The 15,164-nt window shown below is 42.2% G+C and overlaps 1 protein-coding gene across 3 annotated transcripts in view; it reads left to right on the forward strand.

Annotated features, from left to right (window-relative positions):
- The window catches only part of LOC110533528 (rho GTPase-activating protein 32), a 227,102-nt gene that overhangs the window by 144,060 nt on the left and 67,878 nt on the right, over positions 1 to 15,164 (forward strand). The window contains exon 1 of one of the 3 annotated variants that reach the window (XM_021617827.2): positions 2,810 to 3,560. The exons of the other annotated variants lie outside the window; for them this stretch is intronic. The gene's annotated coding sequence lies outside the window, so the exon portion shown is untranslated. Of the gene's footprint in view, positions 1 to 2,809; positions 3,561 to 15,164 lie in introns of those variants that run through there. 3 annotated transcript variants of the gene reach the window in all.

Below are 15,164 nucleotides of genomic sequence, written 5' to 3' on the forward strand. Positions count from 1 at the left end.
TTTGCTTTATGTTTTGGATCATTGTCTTGTTGGAAGACAAATCTCCGTCCCAGTCTGAGGTCTTTTGCAGACTCCATCAGGTTTTCTTCCAGAATGGTCCTGTATTTGGCTCCATCCATCTTCCCATCAATTTTAACCATCTTCCCTGTCCCTGCTGAAGAAAAGCAGGCCCAAACCATGATGCTGCCACCACCATGTTTGACAGTGGGGATGGTGTGTTCAGCTGTGTTGCTTTTACGCCAAACATAACGTTTTGCATTGTTGCCAAAAAGTTCAATTTTGGTTTCATCTGACCAGAGCACCTTCTTCCACATGTTTGGTGTGTCTCCCAGGTGGCTTGTGGCAAACTTTAAACGACACTTTTTATGGATATCTTTAAGAAATGGCTTTCTTCTTGCCACTCTTCCATAAAGGCCAGATTTGTGCAATATACGACTGATTGTTGTCCTATGGACAGAGTCTCCCACCTCAGCTGTAGATCTCTGCAGTTCATCCAGAGTGATCATGGGCCTCTTGGCTGCATCTCTGATCAGTCTTCTCCTTGTATGAGCTGAAAGTTTAGAGGGACGGCCAGGTCTTGGTAGATTTGCAGTGGTCTGATACTCCTTCCATTTCAATATTATCGCTTGCACAGTGCTCCTTGGGATGTTTAAAGCTTGGGAAATATTTTTGTATCCAAATCCGGCTTTAAACTTCTTCACAACAGTATCTCGGACCTGCCTGGTGTGTTCCTTGTTCTTCATGATGCTCTCTGCGCTTTTAACGGACCTCTGAGACAATCACAGTGCAGGTGCATTTATACGGAGACTTGATTACACACAGGTGGATTGTATTTATCATCATTAGTCATTTAGGTCAACATTGGATCATTCAGAGATCCTCACTAAACTTCTGGAGAGAGTTTGCTGCACTGAAAGTAAAGGGGCTGAATAATTTTGCACGCCCAATTTTTCAGTTTTTGATTTGTTAAAAAAAGTGTGAAATATCCAATAAATGTCATTCCACTTCATGATTGTGTCCCACTTGTTGTTGATTCTTCACAAAAAAATACAGTTTTATATCTTTATGTTTGAAGCCTGAAATGTGGCAAAAGGTCGCAAAGTTCAAGGGGGCCGAATACTTTCGCAAGGCACTGTATAAATTCACCCTGAACAACACCATAATTGAACACACTAAAAATTACTCCTACCAAGGTCTGACCATATCTGCATCGGGAAACTTTAATATGGAAGTGAATGCACTCAAAGAAAAAGCCTGCAGAGCATTGTATGCAATAAAAATTTAATAATTCAAAATCCACATCCCAAAATATTTGACAGTGTAATCCTACCAATAGCTCTTTACAGAAGTCAGGTTTGGGGGCCACTCAATAAACTGGACTTTAAAATGTGGGACAAACATCCAATTGAAGCCCTACATGCAGAATTCTGTCGGAAAATCCAGAGAAATACACCAACTAATGCATGTAGGGCAGAATTGGGCCGCTTTCCAGTAATAATGAAAATACAGAAAATATCATAAAATCAAGTCCAAATTTGAGTCTGCCATTTAAAGCACTTCAAACCCAAGAGCTGAGCCCAGAAACGAGCTTTCTGTCAGCTGGTGTTGGACCTAACCAACTAAGCTGACACCAGCACTGCTTCAAAAGAAAGAATTCCAATAAACAAAATCATGAACCAATCAAAGGACTCATATTTACAACATTGGAAAAACGAAACAGAACCCCAAAGCTGACTAAATTGCTATCTGACCCTAAACAGAGAATATGAATTGGCTGATTATCTCTACATTGTCAGAGATACGAAGCAGAGACAGATCCTTACCAAGTACAGGCTGAGTGACCACCGATTGGCCCTGAGCCCTGAAACAGTAGCTTACTTTCCAGTTGGTCATATTGAATATATCTTTCAATGTTTCTCTCTGTTTGTTCTGAAGCACTGCAGTGTAGCCCCAAAGGTGAACAGCACTTGAAAGCCTCCTTTTCTACAGCCTGACAAAAATACCAGCATGTGAAGTTTGTTGTGTGGGAGGGACACTCCAAATACCTCATCTACCTCTGCAGTCCCCCACTTCTCTCTGGCAAACAAACAAAAAGTTGCTTATGCTTCTTCGTACCGAATCCCTGCATTATTTGAAACGCCTGCAATTCCCTTAGGTCAATGGCAGCAGTTTGTTTGTTTGTACTTGGTGCAGTGTAAGAGACTGTACAGCTGTACAAATAACTCATCCAAAGAGCTTTGACTTCTCAAACATGGCAGAAAGCTAACACAATATGATGCCCCGTTACCTTATTAATTCAGCCACTTACTTAGATTAACTGGCAAGGTAAACGTAGGGTCGCATTAATTACCTGCAAGGAGGTAAACCTGCAAAATCTGCAGTGTATCAAATACTTGTTCTCCCCACTGTATATGGGAAAATACATTTCTAGCAGTCGATTGGTCGAAAGAACATGGTTGCAAAATCTCTTAATTTATAACAAATGTAAATGGACATTGACAGTCAAGTGTAAAGGTTGCATAATTCAAGCTTTTTTGGGATTGATCACAGGCTGGTGTGTGTCTGTCCTCTCAACTCTGCTTATTATTTGGGATAGGGAGATTCCCATTGAGGGGTCTGCACTGTGCTGTTAATCCTCTGCCCCTCCACAGGCCAGAAGAGAAATGGAAAAAGGAAAGAAAAAGATTGAAAGACTGCACATGCTGGAGAAAAGAACTGCTCTCCTGCAAGGGCATCCCCCTCCTCCCCACAACATCTACACACCCCTCCCCTCTGTTTCTTTTGGCTCTCTCCAACCCTCTTGCTTTGTCCTGGGGACTGTACTAATGGGGGAGGGGGCGAGTGAGGAAAAGAGGAGAGTGAGAAAGCATGTGGTTGAAAGACGGACAGAGCGGATTAGCGCAGGGCAGGAAAAAGAAAGGAAAGAAAACCGCTTTTTCGTCAGCTACTACTTCTGCCTGACAAATTGAGTGTAAAATATGCTCTGGGGAAGGGATAACCAAGTAGTAAGAACAGAGGGAGAGAAGGGAACCTAGAGAACGTCACTGAGATGAGAGATGGCGAGAGAGAGAACAAAACAGATGGGATGAAAAACACACACGTCCCGACGTGGAATCTTCCAAACCCAACAAACCACTGCTCTACAGCTGCTGCTGGTGCTACCACTGCCTTCCTCCTCTCTCTCTGAATCCCACACAGGGAGGGGTTGCACTCCACACACACGGGACAACAAACAGAGAGAGAGAGAGTGTATGTGAGCTTGCAAGGAGACGGTGCTGTATCTGTATCCTGGAGAGTGGATTTGTTCTCGGACGCGAGGGGAACAGAGGCTTGCGGGACTGGGGAACCTGCCACTTTGAGACACACACACACACACACTCACACACACACACACACACTGTGAGACATGGATACTCCAGGCTAAAGGGGAGGACGGACTCAGTGTGTGTATGTGTTCAGTAGGGGGGTTCTCTTTCTGCGTTCAGCCCCCGGCAGGCACCGTGAAGGGAAACAAACAAAAGGCCGTATGACCAAAGCAGTGGCAACGGGACTCTAATGCTGTGAGTACTGACTGAGAGGACCTCTCTCCCTCTTCCTCTTTATATCTTTCTTTCTCGTCTATCTCGCCTTTCTCAGTGACAGTGTGTCAGTGAAAGCTTTTTTTAGGCTAAAATATAGCAGGTGGGTTAGCTTTGAGCTTATTCTTCAGAGACTACAGAGCTAGAAGGCCGTAATAGCTGCTCACCCACATCTGCACACACACACACACACATTCTCTCTCTCTCTGCAGCAAGGCCACCGTGGATGGTCTTCTGTCACTGTGGTGGATTTAGTCTTAATGGACAAGTCAGTATTTCACTGCTAGACATGTACTGGCTGGGTGTTGGAATTAGTCACTTTTTTTTACGGAGCGGAACAAGTTGTTTTTAACGTGTGGTTCAGCAGCAGGGATCCCAGCTGAACAATAGACTGGTTGCTGTGTCGCTCCCGGTTCACTGAACTGTCATTGAGCGCCATCGGTAATGAGGTGTGTGTGTGTTTGTGTGTGTGTGTGTGTGTGTGTGTAAGAGAGAGAGACACACACACAGTCTGTTTGACAGTGTATGTGTGTGCAAGTGCATTTGTACATGTAGCCTACCATTTCCATTTGTGTGTGTGTGAGACAAATTGTGTTTGTATGTGTACTATGTGCATGACAGCTTGAGTTGGTATGTACCACCACCCAACACTCACCCTTTCTCTGTTCAGAAGTCCAAACTCTTAACACCTTCCAGCAGTAACAGGGAAAGTATGTTTTGCTCAACTCAAATGTCCGTCTCTTTGGGATTGCATTTCGGGTTTGTTTTCATTACCCCTGCACTGAGAAAAGCCTTGCTGTTGGTGTATAGAACTAGCTGTATCATTGTCCTGAGCCCAGCCGAGCTCTCTAGCTAGTCATGCTGCAGGCGGCAGCATTATTGAACTCTGCTTGCAGAGAACGAAGAACTAGGTCATGTTCTCTCCTACTAACATGCATTTTTTTGGACGAGCCCACAGAAACTAGACGGGGATTACCGTTAGCTGTTTTCCAGCATCTCTCTTACATTAAGTCAACTTTAATGAGACCCAAAAAACTCTTCCATGTGTGTTTCTGTCTCTCTCCCTCGTCCCCGAACATTGTTTGATCAGCACACTTTCTAAGCTCTTAAAGAACAAACAACTTTCTCCTCTGTAGCTCTTTGTCAAGCTTGGAGCTCACTCAAGGTTCTTTGTCTGTAGAACTAATTGAGCAAACGTACCACTTCAGTTTGGAGATTTTAGACCCCAGGGTTGAGAAAAAGAGTTGGAGCGGTAACTAACGAAAGTGAAAACACAGAACACAGATGAAGAAATAGGGAGAGAGAGTTGATATGAGAAGAGTGGAAGCTAACAAAAGTGAAAACACTGAAGAAGGAGAGAGGGAGGAAGTGAAAGAGCGGAGTCGCTGCAAACAGTAGGCTGTGCCAAGCCGTCTGGAGTTACAGTGGTACTTAAACCAAGCCTGCTATTTTGCGTCCCACACGTAGCCTTGACAATTGTTTTGTACAGACAGTAAACCTGCTGGCTCCATAGATGGAGGTGAAAAGGCCCTCACAACCACCTACTGACGTATCATGTGGAACTGACAAGATGCTATTTCTGTAGTTATTTAATTCCAAAACTTAGAGGCTAATGCCAAGGACACTAATGAAGTTCTTCAAAATGTAGACCCTAGATGTGTGTGGTTGTTTTTTGCCATTTTTCAAGGATGACTCTCCATCCACGCACTGTGAAATTGACTGACAGAGCCATGTCATTTCCCCATGATTCGAGTCCCTTGTCTGAATGCTGGGTCACATTTGAGTAAGCTACTGTTGCTAGTGTGTCTAATATAGAGGCCTTTTCCATGATGTGTCTGTTTTGAAGTGGGCTAACAGTGTGGATCGAGGTGCATATTGAACCTGGCCTCGTTTTTCGATCTTGTGACCTGTTTGAAATTATTTATGTCTGTTTGTCAAGCTTAGCCAGCCCACATCATGACCGTCACCACTTTAGTGGGTTGACCTAGTGGCTATTGGCTGTATGCAATCTATACTATCCATATCCACAGCAGTTCAGCTGCAGTAGAGGAGGCCCCTCAGCCCTCAACACTGTCAAAGTGGCATAATTGGAATTGTATCACACATATTCAAGGGTACATTTAACCAAGTGGCAGCCTGTGATTCAAATAAAGCGCACCACTGTTTATCCTATAAATCAACAGCACACATTTCTGCTCTGAATGGTAAAGGCAGCTTACTACTGATCGGTGTTCTGTTCTGTTGTTGTGTACCATGTTGGGTTTGGTCCTGCACCAGTCCCACTACACCTGGATTAGTGTATTAACAACTTATATGCTAACCTGGCTGGAGCTGAGCTGTCTATTGTCTAAAGCGGCTGCTGTGTCTACCACTCCATAGCAATGGGGGAATCTGAAGGGTCTAGGTTTGTTTTGCTCATTGTTACACAAAGACCCCACCAAACCCTGTGTGTGTGTGTTTAACTGTGTAAACATGCAATACCATTATTTTTCACTCGCTCTCTGAGGTTTTTGTTCACTACTTAGCTTTCTCAGCTATAAATTATGCGAAAATGTCATGCAACTCTGTGGAATGTTCCATGAAATTAGAAGAAAATTCCATGTCCCCCCCTGCATTCGACAAAAACGTGTTAGGCCTACAATGTGAATGTATGACACTTGGCCTACAGCATAAAATTATTGCAAATAACTGATGGTAAAGTAGGCCTACTACTGTATGTATCAATAAGTTTGTCAGGTCCAGTGCGCAAATAAAATACAATGTGTTATTTGTCACATGATTCATAAACAGGTGTAGACTAACGGTGAAATGCTTACTTACGGGTCCTTTTCCAACAAAGCAGATTTAAAGATAAAAATATGATTTGTGATTTTCAATACCGTAAAAAAAATAATGTATGCTGCGCCACTAAGTTAAGAATATCTAAGAAATATCAAATATATATATCCAGCTCAGGGCTCCAGCTATGCATTTGGTTTGCTACCTTGCTAGTGGCTAGATGTCAAGATCAAGCTTCTTGGTTACAGCAGAGACATTCAACCCCCTGCTGTTGACTAAATTGTTTTGTTCAAATAAAGCGCACCACTGTTTATCCTATAAATCAACAGCACAAATTTCTGCTCTGAATGGTAAAGGCAGCTTACTACTGATCACTGTTCTGTTCTGTTGTTGTGTACCATGTTGGGTTTGGTCCTACACCAGTCCCACTACACCTGGATTAGTGTATTAACAACTTCTATGCTAACCTGGCTGGAGCTGAGCTGTCTATTGTCTAAAGCGGCTGCTGTGTCTACCACTCCATAGCAATGGGGGAATCTGAAGGGTCTAGGTTTGTTTTGCTCATTGTTACACAAAGACCCCACCAAACCCAGTGTGTGTGTGTGTGTGTGTGTGTTTAACTGTGTAAACATGCAATACCATTATTTTTCACTCGCTCTCAGAGGTCAGTGCTTGGACGCATTGCCCAGCTCGTTTCATAATGACATGTCAATCACAGGGATGGATTGGGGTGCGGATCGGGTTCTGGTGCCTGGAGGATACGGAGCAGACCTCTTCAGGCACAAAGGACAGCGGGGGCCATTTAGTTTGATTGTGTTCATGTGTGTATCTGTAATCTGTGTGTATGCAATGATGGGGGTATACACAGACTGTTGTGCTGTTTATGTCTGTGGTCTGTACACTGTGTATGAAGGAACACACAAACCATACAATTCACTACATAGTCTAGCAATCAATGGTGGATTGTTAAACATGGTCTCTGCAATAGCAACATTGTGTTAAATCCCCTCTGTGTGTTACCCTCTGTGTGTTACATCTTTATATGCTTGTCCTTCCTAAAGGAATTTACAAGGGATTGATTGGGAGATATATAGGCAAGTAGCTTTCAATTAGGAAGAAAACAATGGCTTGTTTGGTCACTTATTGGCATTGAAGTAATGGAACTATTTTATTGTGCTTGCAGCGTAGCTAAGCAATAGATGTTGTCAGTGTTGTAAGGTGTCACATGCCAAAGCAATGGCTTGAGAAAGTGAGGCCACTGGTTTTTGTTCACTACTTAGCTTTCTCAGCTATAAATTATGCGAAAATGTCATGCAACTCTGTGGAATGTTCCATGAAATTAGAAGAAAATTCCATGTCCCCCCCTGCATTCGACAAAAACGTGTTAGGCCTACAATGTGAATGTATGACACTTGGCCTACAGCATAAAATTATTGCAAATAACTGATGGTAAAGTAGGCCTACTACTGTATGTATCAATAAGTTTGTCAGGTCCAGTGCGCAAATAAAATAAAATGTGTTATTTGTCACATGATTCATAAACAGGTGTAGACTAACGGTGAAATGCTTACTTTTCCAACAAATCATATTTTTATCTTTAAATCTGCATTATGATTTTCAATACCGTAAAAAAAATAATGTATGCTGCGCCACTAAGTTAAGAATATCTAAGAAATATCAAATATATATATATATATCCAGCTCAGGGCTCCAGCTATGCATTTGGTTTGCTACCTTGCTAGTGGCTAGATGTCAAGATCAAGCTTCTTGGTTACAGCAGAGACATTCAATCCCCTCCTGTTGACTAAATTGTTTTGTGCTTGATATTACATTTTTAAAAGTATTATATGTTTATTTTTACATAGAGTCCCTTGTGTGTACTTCCAGGAATACTGTATACTGTATGTTACAGAAATGGTACGAAAATCTGCATAACGCCTAACCCTAAGGCCATATACAGGGAGCACCAGTACTGAGTTGATATGCAGGGGTAAGAGGTAATTGAGGTAGCCATGTACAGTGCATTCGGAAAGTATTCAGACCCCTTCCCTTTCTTCACATTTTGTTAGGTTACAGCCTTATTCTAAAATGTATAAAATACTTTTTTCCCCCTCATCAATCTACACACACTACCATTCAGACCCTTTGCTATGAGACTCGAAATTGAGCTCAGGTACATTCTGTTTCTATTGGACATGATTTGGAAGGGCACACAACTGTCTATATAAGGTCCCACAGTTGACAGGTCATGTCAGAGTAAAAACCAAGCCAGGAATTGTCCCCAGAGCTCCGAGACAGGATTGTGTCAAGACACAGATCTCGGGCAGGGTACCCAAAAATGTCTGCAGCATTGAAGGTCCCCAAGAACACAGTAGCCTCCATCATTCTTTAATGAAGTAGTTTGGAACCAACGAGACTCTTCCTAGAGCTGGCCACCCGTCCAAACTGAACAATCGTGGAGAAGGGCCTTGGTCAGGGAGGTGACCAAGAACCCGATGGTCACTCTGACAGAGCTCTAGCGTTCCTCTTTGGAGATGGGAGAACATTCCAGAAGGACTACCATCTCTGCAGCACTCTACCAATCAGGCCTTTGTGGTAGAGTGGCCAGACGGAAGCCACTCCTCAGTAAAAGGCACATGACAGCCAGCTTGGAGTTTTCCAAAAGGCACCTATAGAACTCTCAGGACATGATAATCAAGATTCTCTGGTCTGATGGCTTTGGGACAAGTCTCTGCATGTCCTTGAGTGGCCCAGCCAGACCCTGGACTTGAACCTGATTTGAAAATCTCTGGAGAGACCTGAATATAGCTGTGCAGCGATGCTCCCCATCCAACCAGAGCTTGAGAGGATCTGCCAAGAAGAATGGGAGAAACTCCCCCAAATATATGGTGTGCCAAGCTTGTAGCGTCATACCCAAGAATACTCAAGGCTGTAATCTCTGCCAAAGGTGCTTCAACAAAGTACTAAGTAAAGGGTCTGAATACTTATGTAAATTTGTTGTTTCTCTTTTGTTTTTATAAATATGCAAACATTTCTAAAAACCTGTTTTTGCTTTCATTATGTGTGTAGATGGATGAGGGAAAAAAATATTTAATACATTTTAGAATAAGAATGTAACATAATAAAATGTGGAAGAATGCATGTGTGCACATGTTATGTGTGTGGCCGTATGTAGTGTCTGTGCGTGTAAGTGTTTTGGAGTGTTGTGTCTTTACTATCATTAAATTGAAGACTTAGTTTTTATGAAAGATTCCAGTATTAGTATTACGTGATTAAACTGAATAATCATGTAACTGTAATTAACTATGAAGTCGGGACACCAAGGAAAGTATTCAGATTACAAAGTTATAATTTCCCAATATAACCCTTCAGGTATTTTCATATCTGATCAATAGTCTTCTGATTAATAATTTATTCCCTTTTTGAGTTTTCCTTCATTAAACAGTCCAAAATCACATTGTGAAATTGTATAAACAGTATCATACTCACTCATTCATCTTATACAACAATTAGATGTAAACCTCATATCTGGGGCTATTATACAAACAGCGTTATGGTCATGTGGCCACACAGTCTCCCATGAGCTTCCCAAGTTGTGACAAACGGACCAGTTCGTAGCTGGATTCTTCACCGATCTTTTACACTTTCTCCGGAACATGAAATTTGTTCGTACCTCAAGTTCTGTAAGGTGGAAGGATTTCCTTTGTCTCCATGAAAAACTACTCTCTATAACTGTGTGTCCATGAGGTCTTCTCAGGAATTTACGACCTCTGACCACAGCAGCCTAGTTGAAGGAGGAAAGGGGGGAGGAAGGGAGAGGGGGATGAGGTTCCTATACTCAAAGAGGCCAACGTCATGACAGGAGTGTCTGTGTAAGTATGTGTGAGTGTGTGGGTAGAGTCCAGTGTCTATGCATAGATTCAGTGCAAGAGCATTAGTGCAAAAAAGGGTCAATGCAGGTAGTCCGGGGAGTTATTTGATTAGCTATTTAGCAGTCTTATGGCTTGCAGTTGTTGTACCAAGCGGTGACGCAGACAATCAAGATGCTCTCAATAGTGCAGCTGTAGAACTTTTGAGGGCCAAATATTTTCAGCCTTCTGACGGGGAAGAGCTAATGTCATGCCCTCTTCACAATTTTATGGGTGTGTGTGTGGACCATGTTAAATTTCTTAGCGATATGGACACAGAGGAACTTGAAGCTCTCGACCCGCTACACTACAGCCCCATCGATGTGGATGGGGGGCGTGCTCGCCCCTCCGTTTCCTGTAGTCCATGATCAACTGCTTAGTCTTGCTTACGATGAGGGAGAGGTTGTTGTCCTGGCACCACACTGCCACGTCTCTGATCTCCTCCCTATAGGCTGCCTCATCGGCATCAGTGATCAGTCCTACCACCGTCGTGTCATCGGCAAACTTGATGGTGTTGGAGTTGTGCGCAGCCACGCAGTTGTGGGTGAACAGGAGGGGACTAATCACACACCCCTGTGGGTCCCCCGTATTGATGGTAAGTGTGGCGGCTGTGTTGTTGCCTACCCTCACCGCCTGGGGGCAGCCCGTCAGGTAGTCCAGTTGCAGAGGGAAGTGTTTAGTCCAATGGTCCGCAGATTGGTGATTAGCTTGGAGGGGACTGTTGTGTTGAATGCTGAGCTGTGGTCAATGAACAGCATTCTTACATACAGTTCAAGTCGGAAGGTTACATACACCTTTGCCAAATACATTTAAACTCAGTTTTTCACAATTCCTGACATTTAATCCTAGTATAAATTCCCTGTCTTAGGTCAGTTAGGATCACCACTTTATTTTAAGAATGTAAAATGTCAGGATAATACTAGAGTGATTTATTTCAGCCTTTATTTCTTTCATCACATTCCTAGTGGGTCAGAAGTTAGTATTTGGTAGCATTGCCTTAAACTTGGGTCAAATGTTTCGAGTAGCCTTCCACAAGCTTCCCACAATAAGTTGGGTGAATTTTGGCCCATTCCTTCTGACAGAGCTAGTGTACCTGAGTCAGGTTTGTAGGCCTCCTTGCTCGCACACGCTTTACCAGTTCTGCCCACAAATTTTCTATAGGATTGAGGTCAGGGCTTTGTGATGGCCACTCCAATACCTTGACTTTATTGTCCTTAAGCCATTTTGCCACAACTTTGTAAGTATGCTTGGGGTCATTGTCAATTTGGAAGACCCATTTGCGACCAATCTTTAACATCCTGACTGATGTCTTGAGATGTTGCTTCAATATATCCACATCATTTTCCTACCTCATGATGCCATCTATTTTGTGAAGTGCACCAGACCCTCCTGCAGCAAAGCACCCCCACAACATGATGCTGCCACCCCCGTGCTTCATGTTGGGATGGTGCTCTTCGGCTTGCAAGCCTCCCCCTTTTACCTCAAAACATAACGATGGTCATTATGGCCATACAGTTCTATTTTTTGTTTCATCAGACCAGAGGACACTTCTCCAAAAAGTATGATCTTTGTCCCCATGTGCAGTTTCAAACCGTAGTCTGACTTTTTTTATGGGTTATGTCGATATCGGACTCATTTTACAGTGGATATAGATACTTTTGTACCTGTTTCATCCAGCATCTTCACAAGGTCCTTTGCTGTTCTGGGATTGTTTTGCACTTTTCGCATCAAAGTACGCTCATCTCTAGGAGACAGAACGCGTCTCCTTCCTGAGCGGTATGACGGCTGCAGGGTCCCATGGTGTTTATACTTGCGTGCTATTGTTTGTACAGATGAACATGGCACCTTCAGGCATTTCGAAATTGCTCCCAAGGATGAACCAGACTTGTGGAGGTCTACAATTTTTTTTCTGAGGTCTTGGCTGATTTCTTTTGATTTTCCCATGATGTCAAGCAAAGAGGCACTGAGACCTTGAAAGACCTTGAAATACATCCACAGGTACACCTCCAATTGACTAAAATTATGTCAATAAGCCTATCAGAAGCTTCTAAAGCCATCATTTTCTGGAATTTTCCAAGCTGTTTAAAGGCACAGTCAACTTAGTGTATGTAAACTTTTGACCCACTGGAATTGTGATACAGTGAATTATAAATTAAATAATCTGTCAGTAAACAACAACAAAAAATTACTTGTCATGCACAAAGTAGATGTCCTAACCAACTTGCCAAAACTGTAGTTTGTTAACAAGAAATTTGTGGAGTGGTTGAAAAACGAGTTTTAAAGACTGCAACCTAAGTGTTTGTAAACTTCCGACTTCAACTGTAGGTTTTCCTTTTGTCCAGGTGGGTAAGGGCAGTGTGGATTACAATCGAGATTGATTCATCTGTTTGGGCGCTATGCGAATTGGAGTGGGTCCATGGTGTCTGGAATGATGGTGTTGATGTGAGCATGACCGGCTTTTCGAAGCATTTCATGGCTGTAGATGTGAGTGCTATTGGGCGATAGTAATTTAGGCAGGTTACCTTGTGTTCTTCGGATACGGGGACAATGGTGGTCTGCATGAAACGAGTTGGTATTACCAGTGTTTTCCATTAGCGCTGGCTAATCAGCCGGTTATGGGCTCATTTTCAGCTGGCTACGTTTTCCACTTCATATTAAATAGTCTACTTTTCATTTAAGTTTCAATTTGATAGTCCGTCGAGCCCTCTCCCTCTAGAATGAACTATATGCATCTTCTAGGGATCTATTGAGAGGATAGGCGCCTGTCAGTTACAAAGTGAGCGATGACAGGGAAATGCAGCAGAGAAGAAGAGGCCAAGTGAGAGGTTTCACACTGTACAAAATTAACCCAGTGCTTTTTTGTGGGATTATTTTGGACCTAAGTTTGTCACCTGCTTTCTGCCTTTAAGACGACTCCCATTGTTAGGGCGGTGACAAGCATTTCATCATTATATACAGATCTCTGGTTGCAGTAGAACTTCTTTACACGGAGGGAATTTGCACATCCCATATAATGTAAGTGGTAATGATGAGTCGAAATCCACAACCTAATTTTTGTTTTCTGACACTTTTATTTTCCGTGTTTCACATAGCCAGCCACACGGAATCGTGGCGCATAGAAGGCTATTTACTGCATGTTGATAACTTAACAGCAAGTGTTGACTAGTTTATAAATGGTGTTGAACTGACTGAATAAAGTTCATATCCTATATCCCTTTGCCATTAATAAATTATATGGCATTGTATCGCATCGGGACAAGTAAACCAAAGGATTTCCTAGGTTTCCTTTCCTAAGATGTAAGGGCTTGCCAAACAGTGACACTAAAGTGAGTGACTCTCGTCAGTCAGTGTAGCCTCCTGAATATGTGAGAGAGCCGTTCATTTGGCTTCCTAATTTGCATAGGCTACTGGTATGTCGCTGCTTTTTTTGCGGTTATCTGCAAATAAATTATGAGAACATTCGGTGAAGATGGTGGAGCATCATTGCAGTAACAATAGGTAGCGGAGAGCCTCATTCTGGTCCAAATATGATAATTAGGGCCCTCACGGAATTGAACAATATACTAAATGTATTGAACAGAATGCATCAGTGAATCGTATTTCCTGCAACTTTCTGAAAAGGCAACGAGAATGCCCCTGTCTGTGTGTGTGCATGTCTACCACTTTGTGTAGCCGTTAGCGATGATGCTAATGAAAACGGTCTTCTGGTAGATTGAAAGACTTTCCAAAAAAACTTCTCAATTCAATGTTAACTACAAAGTAGCCTATATTTACCTGGCAGAATGATATTGTGATTATTTGCATCAATCAAGTGCGTATTTGTTTTACAAACTCTACTTTCGCTGCAAAACAACCGCTAAACAACAGCTAGGGTAACTACACCCAAAAATCTAAATTTCTCAGATTTTTCACAAACCTTAAAAAGGGTCTCGTTGTGGCATTGTTGTGGGCTTAGAACATCCAATGTAATGTTTATATTTAAAAAGTGTGATTTTGAGAGAGAACTTTAAAGAACTGGGGCAAACTGAAACCTGGAAAAACAAAACCTTTAATTTATTTTTCAAGATAATGTGGGCTATTTACGTCATTTTTTTTCTTCATTTTTTATAAAATACATAATTTGAAGAACAAACATTGTGGCAATTAATATTTTGCAGTTAAACTGTAAGTTAGACTTTAATCTCAAGAGACGACGGGTTAAAATGTAAACTATCTTGAGATGACAGTCTTATTTACAGTGTTTAAATTGGTTTGTTCTCTTACTTAGAAAATAGTCATAGTCATATAGGCCTAGACCTAGACAATATCCAAAACAACAGTACACTGAATTCATACATTTTCAGTTATTTAAATTGCCTTTTTATACAATACCATTTTGCACTAATTCTTTTGACTCATCACATATGCTGCTGCTACTACTTATTGTCTACCCTGTTGGGACTTTTGCCTTGCCTGTATGTGCATGTCTGCCTCAGTTGCCTCGTGCCCCTGCACATCGACTCAGCGCTGGTGCCCTGTGTATATAGTCAAGTTACTCATTGTGTTGTCCTCGTTATTTTTTTATTTTTTTCTCTGCATTGTTGGGAGGGGCCGTAAGTATTTCACTTAGTCTACACCTATTGTTTACGAAGCATGTGACAAATAACATGATTTTATTTTAATATCACAACAATATGTCATGACTGTCCTGTGAGGACCCAAATAGATCAGATCAGATTTGCAATGAATAACTTCAACCAGACCCCATCTCACCTGCAAAGGGGGGAGGGTTGAACTTGTGAGGGTTAACACCTCGCATCCTGTCGTAAATCAAGAGGAAAAGATTCAAGTCTCCCTCGCCAATGTTCACCAGAGGAATGTCCTTTGTTTCAAAAGACTTTTCCCACTGAAACACTAACAT

Source organism: Oncorhynchus mykiss, chromosome 10, assembly GCF_013265735.2.
Source record: "Oncorhynchus mykiss isolate Arlee chromosome 10, USDA_OmykA_1.1, whole genome shotgun sequence".
NCBI lineage: Eukaryota > Metazoa > Chordata > Actinopteri > Salmoniformes > Salmonidae > Oncorhynchus > Oncorhynchus mykiss.